General features: G+C 32.1%; 1 long non-coding RNA gene across 1 annotated transcript in view; it reads left to right on the top strand.

The window, feature by feature from the left end:
• LOC128997946 (uncharacterized) overlaps positions 1-13,493 on the top strand; it is a 66,021-nt gene that overhangs the window by 34,652 nt on the left and 17,876 nt on the right. The window lies entirely within an intron of this gene.

Here is a 13,493-nt window from a genome sequence, read left to right as displayed (position 1 = left end):
GCCACATTGTAGTTTGTTCCCCTCTGTGTAGTCCTAGGTTAACGTTGAGATCCACCACATCTACCAAGCCACATTGTAGTTTGTTCCCCTCTGTGTAGTCCTAGGTTAACGTTGAGATCCACCACCTCTACCTAGCCACATTGTAGTTTGTTCCCCCCTGTGTAGACCTAGCTTAACGTTGAGATCCACCACCTCTACCTAGCCACATTGTAGTTTGTTCCCTCCTGTGTAGTCCTAGGTTAACGTTGAGATCCACCACCTCTACCTAGCCACATTGTAGTTTGTTCCCTCTGTGTAGTCCTAGGTTAACGTTGAGATCCACCACCTCTACCTAGCCACATTGTAGGTTGTTCCCCTCTGTGTAGTCCTAGGTTAACGTTGAGATCCACAACTCTACCTAGCCACATTGTAGGTTGTTCCCCTCTGTGTAGTCCTAGGTTAACGTTGAGATCCACCACCTCTACCTAGCCACATTGTAGGTTGTTCCCCTCTGTGTAGTCCTAGGTTAACGTTGAGATCCACCACCTCTACCTAGCCACATTGTAGTTTGTTCCCTCCTGTGTAGTCCTAGGTTAACGTTGAGATCCACCACCTCTACCTAGCCACATTGTAGGTTGTTCCCCTCTGTGTAGTCCTAGGTTAACGTTGAGATCCACCACCTCTACCTAACCACATTGTAGTTTGTTCCCTCCTGTGTAGTCCTAGGTTAACGTTGAGATCCACAACTCTACCTAGCCACATTGTAGGTTGTTCCCCTCTGTGTAGTCCTAGGTTAACGTTGAGATCCACCACCTCTACCTAGCCACATTGTAGTTTGTTCCCCTCTGTGTAGTCCTAGGTTAACGTTGAGATCCACCACCTCTACCTAGCCACATTGTAGTTTGTTCCCCTTGTGGTATAACGCGAGTTGGGTCTGTTCCCGAGCATTTTGCCAAATATCTTTGCTGTTTGTGGTTATTTATACCTTCTGTCTATTCAGTCCAGTTATTTATTCTTTGATTTACCTAGTGCGAACGACCTCTGCATTTTGAGCGTTTATAAGATTGCAATCTTAAACGGATGAATGTGTTATAGTTAAAAGAAATGTTAAAGATATCAAGTTCTACAGGCACTTGTAAGTATTTAAACATGTTTTAGGACATTTAAACTTACTCTACTTGATAAACTTATATTGTAAAATCTTTTACAACTATATTAAGTTGGGCCACTATGAAAAATCCTTTAATCTTGAAAAAGGTTTGGCCTCATCTGACCAGGCTAATACATAAAATGTATAGTTATTTCTTGAATTCTCTCAAAGTATTTGAGTCTAGAAGTCTACTTGGAATTTTCTTAATCCAATATTTAGATGGTTTATTTGGTTATTCTAAGATTACACCGTCGATTTTATCAAACTATATTATTTATTGGAAATAAATTATACTACAATTGTATTCTAATTCCACTTCTGTATTAGTTACAATATACGTTTAGGAATATTGTTCTATTCTAAGCAAATGCTGTGAGGTTTGGTACTACATAAATTTCCGCTGTGTTCAAGTTATTGCTAAACATCACATGATTTTCGATCAATTTGTTGCTCTCAAACTAGCCAATGTAAAATTATAATGGTGCTTAGATGTATTAGGTAATTATTTTAACAGTTACAAGTATTTAAAGTCTCCATTGAATCCTAAAGTCATCTGTTTGGATACCTTTACAGTAATCTACGCTATGGTTTTGTTTATTTTATTGTATTCGTATCTTAGGCTATGGTTTTGTTTATTGTTACTGATACATGGTTTTGTATATTAAATTGTATCCTAAGCTGTGGTTTGGTGTCTTTGATTGTATCGTGGGTTATGATTTATATGCATTTAATTTATCGTAAAATAAAATAAAATATCTCCTTATTTCTAAATGAAATACTGTATTACAAAACGTATAACAGGAAAAATGATACCTAATTAGACTACACGACTGTATTTTGGAATAGACCTATCATCAGTATGTAAACGATTAAAGCCACATTTCAGAAACTCTTGAACACTGACTTAATCTGAAAAAAAAAACAAGTAATGACATCTTAAAAAAATAATAATAAATTTTAGCATTGAATTTGTATACTGAGGTAGACATTCCATGTAATTGAACCAACTAGTTTTATTTTTATTTTATAAAAACATACGTTAAATGACTCACAGAGCAAAAAAAAAAAATTTTCTTTTTAGACTTAAAGATGCTTACAACAAGTCGGCCAATCAAGTAGATTTGGTTAAAAAGAGTATTAAAAATAAATCAGTAATTTTGAGCGCTGTCAGCGACTCATTTTAAGTTCATATTCATTCTAAACTACTCTATTGGTATACATAAACATCCAATAATTTTATGTAATTACATGTTGTATTTATTAATTTACAAGGCTACGGGTTAGATTACTGTATAGGAACCTCGATAACAAGACTCTCATGGAGATTATTAAATGAGACTTGTTATCAAGCTTGGCTCTTTATTGAGGTTTGCAATAACGTGTGATTTGGGGTAAAATGATTTCAAGGGGATTTAAAATTACACTTTTTATCGAGAGTCTTCTTATCGAGGTTCCACTGTATTATATGTATAAGGAAGATCCAGTTTCGACTCGATGCACCGTCTCGAGACGATAGCCTCAACCCGTAGATCCGAACTTGTGTTTTTCTAAGTCACAAGTTGGTTTCTATGGGTCTAGGTTGTCGACTCAAGTCTTCCCTGCGTCTTCTACTACACATCAAACTACTGCACATAGTTGTACATTTGTGCGTTTATAAGGTGAAGAGGTAGTCAGAAAATTGTAAATGAAATGGTAGTTTATAGTGGACAAAGTCTTATGACGTAATTTGTCTCTAAAAAAAAAATAAAACTGATAAAAAACTTGATTTTGAAAAACCTATTTCATTTGTTAATTTATTTGCTTCATTTTGGGACGTGATAACAAATTAAAACTTTGTGATGATTTCCTAATCACGGTTAGAGGTTTTACCTACGACCGTTTTTTTTTTTTTTTTTTTTTTAAATAACCGTTTCAGTGATTAGAATTGAAAAGTTTCACATAACAGCTTTTTACTTTCATAACAGCATAGTTTTGCTCATAACAACATGGGTAACGGACCAATGAGGTTCAAGGATTGAGAGGGAAGAAGTAAAATTGTAATAAATCGAACTTAAAACTAATCAGCTGTTCAGACCAATTTAATTGTTGAGTGGTGTAATTAATGTTTGGTACAATGTTTCGTTGCATCACTGTCAGTGGCAATGAGAGATTATAAACGAAAACATAACCTCTCTTAGAGGTTATGAGTATTGATTTTTTGTAATTAAAAACTGTAGTAGGTAAAGTAGTGTACGTAACTGGCGTAAATAGTGTTAACGACACTCTTAGACGTTTTTAAGGAATTCGTCAAGACTCTTACCTTAAATTTTCTACTCGTGTCGTTAACACTATCTTTACGCAATTGTTGCGTAAACTACTATAAAATAGTTTAAAATAGTTTGAAACGTCATTCATCCGATTTTTACAACATGTGAGCTCCAAAATTTACTCGAAATCTCATATTGTCAGTTATTCTGACTTGTATTCTAAATGTATATGATATTTCCAGGTTTTCAAATTTAAGATATGCTTCTGTAGTTACTATTTAGTTAATTTTTATTACCACTGTTATTTACTTTTCCTCCAATTAAGATATTCGATTGCGAATGGAATGTGTGCTTGCTATGTACTCGTATTTATATTTCGTTTGTATGTAATGTAATATATTTGTCATATTTCATACAAAATATTGTATTTAAATTATTTTTGTATACTAGAGTTTTTTCAATGGAGAATATTTTGTAACATAGAATCTCTGCATTGGGATGTTTGATATAAAATTGACCTGAGGTTTTTCAAACTAGTTTAGGTTATTTTAAAGTTTGATGATAGTTTAATATTTTGTTTAAAGTTACTTCTGTAATTGAATCGATACTGTAAGAGCTAAATTACTTTATAGCTATTTACCTTTTCATACATTTAAAACTTTTCTGCAAATTTAGGTGAAATGTAAGACCCCTTACTTCTGAATATGATACTTGGGAGTTTTTTAGCGATTTTTTAGAGATTTTTAACGATAATATTAAATTATTATGCCAATGTTTAAAGCTGCATGAGAGAATTATTCTTTTACACTGGCTTGAAAATAAATAACGTTTATTGGAATTGTTAGTTTTAAAAACGTGCTATTTTTACAGAAAATATTAGAACTGTAGTTAAATGTGTATTTTTTACACTGAGTAAGATACGTTGACTTAAACACTACAATTCCAATCAACGGGTTGTTTTTATTGTTATTTTATTACATTTGTCATAATTTAAAGAAAAAAAGTGTCAATCCAACGTTATAAGATTTACTACGTTTTTTTGGGGTATGTAAGTCCCCACATATAATTTAGATTTTTTTGTGTTAGGAATCATTTTAAACTCTACATCTTGTGATCGTGTTGCTTTGTACTATAGATTGTTGGAGCACGAGCTTTAGTTCCGGAGCAGCTACTCCCTGAGACTAGAGGTGTTTTGGAGCATCAACTAAATATTGGAGCTGCTACTTCCTGAGCCCCGTAGTGTTTTGGAGCAGCTACTTCCAGGGCTCCGTTATTGGTTGGAGCAGTTACTCACTGAGCCCCGAAGTGTTTTGGAGCAACTACCTATATTGGAGCAGCTACTTCCTGAGACCAGAGATATTTGGAGCATCAACTACCATATTGGAGCAGCTACTTCCTGAGCTGGAGCAGCTACTTACAGGGCCCTGTGGTGAGGTAGTAGGTTGTATAGTATAGCACTACATCATATCTGGGAGAACTGTACAGCCTGCTAACTTTCCATAGGGTACCTAAATAACTTCATTCCTGCTGCAGCCTCCTACTGACAAATCCTCGGAGTCAGCTCTCTGGTTTGTATAAGTATAATATGACTAACTACACACAAAGATAAATAATATATCAGTAAACTGACTCATACGTTCTCCCATTAGCTCGCCAATAACCCTTGTAATAGGTAAGCGGTCGGAGTAATCTATTTTATGGGTAAAGTCACAAAAAATTAAACAACTTCTGAACCGTAATTTTTACACCATTGGGGTTGTAACGTTTAGTGTAAAAATAGTCATTAATGAATTTTAATCAAAATAGTTTGAGCAGATTTTCTTAATCCAAATCCTATTTTCCGTTATTTTGTAGTTTTACATGGAAAAGTCAACATTTAAAATTAAAATGTAACGAATATATAAAATGCCCGGAGATACCGTAGAATAATAACCAAATACCAAATTTTATCAAAATTTGTGTAGCCTGTATCTCTGTACACATCCACATACAGACCTCACTTCGAAATTATCTTTTGGTTCCGAGGCCCCAATACGGATATTTCGACTCAAACTCAAACTAAAATTTGTTTTTGAAAACAATAGTTGTTTCATATACTAAGTATAGGTGGAAATAGTAATAATAAGTACACTAAATAAACAATATCAGTTTCCTCAACAGAGTCATGCTTTCAAGACAGGTGGTCTGGGACTGACAAAGTTGAGGAGCTGGAAAATAAATAACTAGATAATAATGTATTAATCATAATCAGTGTTAGAAGTTTATACATATCAATCAAATCCCATAAATCTATATGCAAGCTGCATTATCGACTGCTACAATTCTGCAATCACTAAAATAATTATAATAAACAATAGTGACCTCTTGAATTAAACCGGGAATCTTTATCACAAGTAAGTTGGTTGTAACTTTAACTACAGCTGATTAAACCGAACATTTAATTGAATACGTGAGAAATAATCAGGAGTGAGTTAATTATAAATCACACCTTAAGTTGTAACTTTATGGCAGAGATAGGTAAATAATTAATTAAAGGGTAGTAGATATAATAGGACAATATGACCCCACTTTCGGCGTTTTAGAGGCACTTTTAGGGCACTTTTTATAGGGGAAAAATGAGAAAAAAATGGAAGAGCTTTTTTTGGCCACTTTTTTTAAAGATCCAGCTCTCGACCTATACACCCCTATATAAATTTTCTACTTTTGTTAATACTAAAAATCACGTCTGGAATATGGCTCATTTTTTGGCCACTTTTTTAAAAGACCTGGATCTCGTCCAATACAAGCCTATATAAATGTTCAAACTCTATTAAAATTTCAAATCCACATCCATTCCCATGTATATTTTCAAAATCATGTGAGGTTTGTGTGTGAACTCGGGCATGCTTATGGCTATGCGTAAACTATGCCTGACTCAAATGAATGACTGTGAGTGTAACCTAATGACCCCAATCAAAACCAATTGTCAACATTCTCTGCCTGTCTGGTGCCAGTCTGTCTGGGGCAGGTTTAGACAATTGCCAAATATGTTTGATTGATTGACCTCAATTATTCAATTGTTCAATTTCAGTTTGTTCAATTTCCATTGTTAAGTTCTAAATTAATTTAGACAATTTTGTGGTATATAAGGGGGGCATTCTATGGAATCATCACTAACTCTTCCACCTGGATCTTCTTGTTATGGTAAGTCTTTGACATCTAAGCTAGACTAATGTAATATGTTGTCGCGTGTCGGGTCATGGGATCAATTGGTGATGTAATTGATGCTTGTAGGCTACTCATACTCTGTATTTCTTTTAACTTAGGAGTGTAGCTAATTTCCCGAGTCCATTTTTAAACACTTAGCCGAATTGAGTCACTAAGGAACTTATAAAAATGTATATAAATCTATTTTTAAACACTTAGAGTATTTTGAACAGTCACTAAGGAACTTAAAATGTATATAAGTCTATTTTAAAAAACTTAGCCAAATTCACTCATGAGGGGGACTTTGAGTCAAAAGTTTGCACAAGTTATTATTTAAAAACTTAGCCAAACTTCACGCACTGGGGAACTTTGAGTCAAAATGTGTACAAGTTATTATTAAAAAACTTAGCCGAATTATACTCACTATATAATTTTGTCAAGTCCCTTTTAACATAGGTAACATAGTCTTCTCTATAACTAACACTCACTCTGTATATATGTAGACTCAGTATTCTGAATTGCTAAAAAGTATTTTTATTTAAGATTTTGGATTTAGTTTTGATTTAGAAAATTACAATTGCCAAATCTTATTGTATTAAATTGTTTTGAATATTAAAATTTAAAATTTTGATTTAAATTATTATTTCCCATTAATTGAAATTGTCTAAAATGTAATTTCCACCATATAGAACATGCTAACTTAGTTTTTTTAGTTACATGTCAACTGTGTGCTGCTTCTCTATCCAAAAAAGTAACTTATTTTGTTATTACTATTTTTAAGTGAGTCAAAAATATATACAAGTTATTTTTTAAAACTTAGCCAAATTCACTCACGGGGGAACTTTGAGTCAAAAGTTTGTACACGTTATTTTTTTAAAACTTAGCCAAATTTACTCACGGGGGGAACTTTGAGTCAAAAGTGTGCACAAGTTATTATTTAAAAACTTAGCCAAACTCACTCACGGGGGGACTTTGAGTCAAAAGTGTGCACAAGTTATTATTTAAAAACTTAGCCAAACTCACTCACGGGGGGAACTTTGAGTCAAAAGTGTGCACAAGTTATTATTTAAAAACTTAGCCAAACTCACTCACGGGGGGAACTTTGAGTCAAAAGTGTGCACAAGTTATTATTTAAAAACTTAGCCAAACTCACTCACGGGGGGAACTTTGAGTCAAAAGTGTGCACAAGTTATTATTTAAAAACTTAGCCAAACTCACTCACGGGGGGACTTTGAGTCAAAAGTGTGCACAAGTTATTATTTAAAAACTTAGCCAAATTTTATGCACCGGGGGACTTTGAGTCCAAAGTGTGCACAAGTTATTATTTAAAAACTTAGCTGAATTATACTATATAATTTTGTCAAGTCCCCTTTAAAATAGGTAACACTCACTCTGTATATATGTAGACTCAGCAATCTGAATTGCTAAAAAGTATTTTTTATTTAAGATTTTGGATTTAGTTTTGATTTAGAAAATTACAATTGCCAAATCTTATTGTATGAAATTGTTTTGAATATTAAAATATAAAATTCTAATTCAAATTATTATTTCTCATTAATTGAAATTGTCAAAATGTAATTTCTACTATATAGAAGATGCCAAACTATTTTTTAATTTCATATATAAAAATGAAGACCACATGTCAACATTGTTTTGCATCGCTCTCCAAAAAAAGCAACCTGATTCGCCACTACAAGGTAATACATAAAATGAAGGTGAAACTGTGCAAAGTTTGTGATATAATCTGTGATAATAACATAGCTCTAAAATCTCATATATTACAAACTCATAAGACTTGTAATTTCTGTAAAAGAAATGTTGTTGGTCATTTTAAAAGACACATCAATTCTTGTAACAAATGTCCATATACAATGATTAAATTTGTTGGTGAATCGATTAAAACTGAACTTAAAAGTACTCTTCAGTCTTGTCCTCTACCGATAAAATGGACTTTAGTAAGGAGAATCAAATTTATAAAATATACAATAGATCAAAACGGAAAATTAGTTAATGAGAAAGAATGTATTGCAGATTTTAGAAGCCTTACTACCTTAACCATTGAGAAGAGAGATTTAAAGCCTCAAATTGAAAATGCTCTTTTAAAGATTGATGCTTCCATACACAAATATCAAGCCGAAGGCAGTGGATGGATTTATGACCATACTAAATATTGGCAGTTGCACGTTTACAAGTATAAGCCCCTAACTCCAAAGTCATATATCCCCACACCAAAAAGTATTAAATTGACAAAAGCAGTTTTAAATATAAAGAATGTTGATAATAAATGCTTCCTTTGGTCAATTTTAGCAGCTTTACATCCAAGGAATGCTAAACATGCTGAAAGGGTATCGAAATATGCACCCTATGAAAATCAGTTAAATATGACAAACATAAAGTATCCTGTTAAAATATCTGATATAGATAAATTTGAAAGACAAAATAATATAAGTGTTAATGTATTTGGAGTTGAAGACCAAAAATTTATATATCCATTAAGAAGAACCAAACTGAATAGTAATGCTCACATAGATCTATTATTATTACTACAAGGTCGTAAATCACATTACTGTTTAATTCGTGATTTTGATAGGTTAATGCTACGGTCTACGAAACAAGACCACAAGAAGTATTTTTGCAAGTTTTGTTTACAACATTTTTACACCAAAGATAAATTAGAATGTCATATAACATATTGTAAGAACTTTGATGCACAAAGAGTGGAAATGTCTAAACAAGATACATTACAATTTAAAAATTATAAATATCAACTTAAAGCCCCATTTGTGATTTATGCTGATTTTGAGTGCTTTATAAACTCCAATATACATATTCCATCGGGATTTGCATTTGTCGTAGTAAAAGATTCTAAGATTATTTCTGAAGAGTTATATAGTGGTGCAAATGTTATGGATGTGTTTTTTGAAAGATTATTTGAGACTTATGATTTTATTAAAAGTCAAATGGCGATATATATTCCCCTTGTAATGACTCCTGAGCAAGAGGCATCTTTCCAAAACTCAACACATTGTCATATTTGTGAAAAGCCTCTATATTTTGATAGGGTACGAGAACATTGTCATTCAAATGGCCAATACCGTGGAGCTGCCCACAATGATTGTAATTTAAACTATAAAGTAACAAAGAAAATACCAGTATTCTTCCATAACTTGAAAAATTACGATGGACATTTAATAATGCAACACTTGGGAAAATATAATCGTAAATTAAATTGCATAGCCAAAGATATGGAAAAGTACATTTCATTCTCTGTTGATGATTTAGTATTTTTAGATTCCTATAACTTTCTGTCCCTTCCATTATACAAATTAGCTTCCAATTTAAATACATTTAGATTTATAGACAATCCACTACTACAACGCAAAGGCGTATTTCCCTATGAATATATGACAGGACCAGATAAGTTTGCAGAGTCTCTACCTCCAATTGAAAAATTTTACAGTACTTTAACTAAAGAACATATCTCTCCCATCGAATATGAACATGCAAAACATATCTGGACCCATTTTAATATACATAATTTACAAGAATATCATGATTTATATCTTAAAACAGATGTATTGCTACTGGCTGATGTGTTTGAGACATTTAGAGACCTGTGTTTAAAGGATTACAAACTTGACCCCGTACACATGTATTCACTTCCAGGACTAACATGGGAAGCCTGTCTTAGAATGACTGGCATAAAATTACAATTATTTCAAGATATTGACATGCATTTGTTCATAGAAAGTGCAATCAGAGGAGGAGTCAGTATGATTTCCACACGTTACGCTAAAGCCAATAATAGATATATGGGTGAACATTATGACCCCAAACAAGAGAGTGTGTATTTAGTATATTTAGATTGTAACTCGCTATACTCCACAGCTATGTGTGAGACACTACCCGTGGATGGATTTCGTTGGACGAATGAGATAGACTACAAAATATACAAAAACAATCAAAATGATGAGTTTGGATACATTTTAGAAGTTGATTTAAAATATGATAAAAGCTTACATGATTTACATAATGACTATCCATTAGCACCTGAGAAAATGAATGGCAAATTAATACCTAATTTAAATGACAAAACTAAATATATTTTACATTATAAAGCATTACAAAAATATGAAGAATTGGGTTTGATTGTTACAAAATACCATAGAATTTTAAAATTTAGACAGTCTAAATGGCTTGCGCCCTATATTAATTTTAATATTGAAAAACGCAAATGTGCTAAAAATGATTTTGAAAAAGACTTTTACAAATTGTTAAATAATAGTCTCTTTGGTCGAACAATTATGAACCAACGCAAGTTTCGTGATATATATCTCAAGGATGAGTCACTATTAACTAAATATGTCACTAATCCAAGGTTCGACTGTAGCAAAAAGTTCGATAACAATTTACATGCTATACATTTAAATAAATTAGTTGTAAAGTTTAATAAGCCGATATATTTAGGAATGACCATTTTAGATATCAGTAAAGTAATAATGTATGATTTCCACTATAATTATATGTCAAAATTTAAGAACAAAAGATTTCTTATGACAGATACAGATTCTTTAATGTATTCTATAGTTACAGAGGACTTTTACAAGGAAATAGAATGTGACTTGCACTTTTTTGATACCTCTGGATATAGTAAAGACCATTTCTTATACTCTGATAAAAATAAAAAAGTCACTGGCAAGTTTAAAGACGAATTAGATGGTCATATTATGTATGAATATTGTGGTTTAAGACCAAAGTTATATTCTTATATTCCTCTAAAATGGTTATATGAAGAAGACAAGCAAGCTTTAGAGGTCAAAAAAGCTAAAGGAGCTGATGGTGCTACAGTTAAACATCTCCTCAGACATCAACATTATTTAAACTGTCTTGCAACTGGGCAAGATTATCATGAGAATGTGACAAGAATTAAATCTACAAATCATCATCTTCAAACCTTAACTATGAATAAGAAAGTACTATCGTTTGACGATGACAAGAGGTTTATTCTGGAAGATGGCATCAATACTCTTGCGCTTGGTCATTATAAAATTGATCAAACATAAATCTATATTTGCCATTATTCTTTGACCTTTCTTTGTCTATTACAAAAAAGCCATATTTAGTTTTATCCCAACATTGATGACAGAGATTTCTAAATTGGTTAAATGAAAAGTCATTACCAACATGATTGTTATATACATGTTTTAAATTTAAATCATCTTGTTTAAATAATATTAGGAAATTTACATTATCACGTAAATGTTTATGTACTTTGCTGTAAGATTGACACAAGTAAAAACAGTTAATATTTTTATGTCGACCCATTGAAAAAAATTGTGTAATATTTTGACTATTTATGTCATCAAATACAACAACTGACTGTGATTTTACATCATTTGGTGTGATTTCACAGTCAGTAAACGTGTGTAATTTCACTTCGTCACACAAACTAAATATTTCAATTATTTTTTTATATTTTTCTTGTTCTAAAGATTTAGATATTAAATATAAGTTTGTAAATTTTAATCCTTCCTTTTTCACAATTAAATTGTAAATTACAACCGTCTTCCCACTTCCACTTGGACCACAAATAACACATCGAATATTGGTAGGAAATAGACCCAACTTCTTTGGTATATTTTCCTTAGTATGTACTATTTTAAATTTATGTTTTTGTTGAATAAAAGACATTTTTTATATAATAAAAATGGTGAAAAATAATAAGAAAACATGTAAAAAGGGCAAAGGTTTATTCTTAAAGCCTTACAGGGGTCGAGGGTTATTGAATACTCTTATAAATAATCTTCCATTTCCACTTCACATACCATCATATCGGTACTGTGGACCTGGAACGAATATACGTCAAAATTTAGCCAAAAATGTACCTCCAAAAAATAAGCTAGACTCTTATTGTAAAGAGCATGACATATTCTACATGAATAATCCCGATACCGCTGCTCGGAACAAAGCAGACATGAGATTAGCAGACTTAGCTTGGACTAGAGTAACGGCAAATGACGCAAATCTTGCTGAAAGAGCTGCAGCTTATGCGGTGACAAATTTGATGAAGGCAAAAGCAAAAATGGGAATGGGATTAAAATTTAATAAAAAAGATGGACAACTACCAGCTGTTAGAGGCCGCAAAAGACGTGCCTCACTTCCGGGGGGTGTACCTAAAAAACGAGCTAAAAAATCTAACACCAAAAGTAAAAGAGTGCGGAATAGTTAATTTAGACAGTTCATCTGGCACACATTGGACAGCATATCGTAAAAATAAAGATATTGTAATTTATTTTGACCCATTTGGAATCCAACCTCCAAAAGAAGTAATTAAATATTTTGAGGGACATAAAATATTCTATACAACCGATCAAATACAAGATTTAAATAGTTCTATTTGTGGAATTTTATGTTTATCATTCATAAAAAATTTTTGTTTATAAAAATGGATTCATTTACTATAACATTTTCGGGTACAGAGCCAGAGCTAAAGTCAGTGTTCTTTCCTCCCATAGAATTAAATGATGATTATGTAATTGGATTAGTAGATTTTCAAAGTTATAATTCTATATTTAATGTAAAAAAACCACTTAATACTTTAACATATTACAAAGTAGAGAAAAAAACATTACCAAAGGGAGAGATCTTAGTTGATGATTTAAACCAGTTATTAGATGGTAAACTTAAAGTTATAATACATAAGAATGGAGAAGCATTAATTAATACTAAAGTCAAACTTTTATTCAAAGGGCTTATTCCAAAATTAAATCAACTTAAAGGCAACAAATTAACCATTGAAGAAGGTGATGATGTTTTCTATTATGACCACAAAGCTCCAGTTACAATAGAAATTTCTGAAGGAACATATGAGGTGGTTGAGCTTGCAAAGGAAATTCAAAAGCAAATCCCAGACTTTTTCCTTACAGCTAATA

The sequence above is a fragment of the Macrosteles quadrilineatus genome, unplaced genomic scaffold (assembly GCF_028750875.1).
Source record: "Macrosteles quadrilineatus isolate MER2022 unplaced genomic scaffold, UCM_ALF_1.0 Scaffold_7__1_contigs__length_78375512, whole genome shotgun sequence".
NCBI lineage: Eukaryota > Metazoa > Arthropoda > Insecta > Hemiptera > Cicadellidae > Macrosteles > Macrosteles quadrilineatus.
The sequence above is the reverse complement of the archived record's forward strand: the minus strand, read 5'-3'. Positions and strand labels throughout refer to the sequence as shown.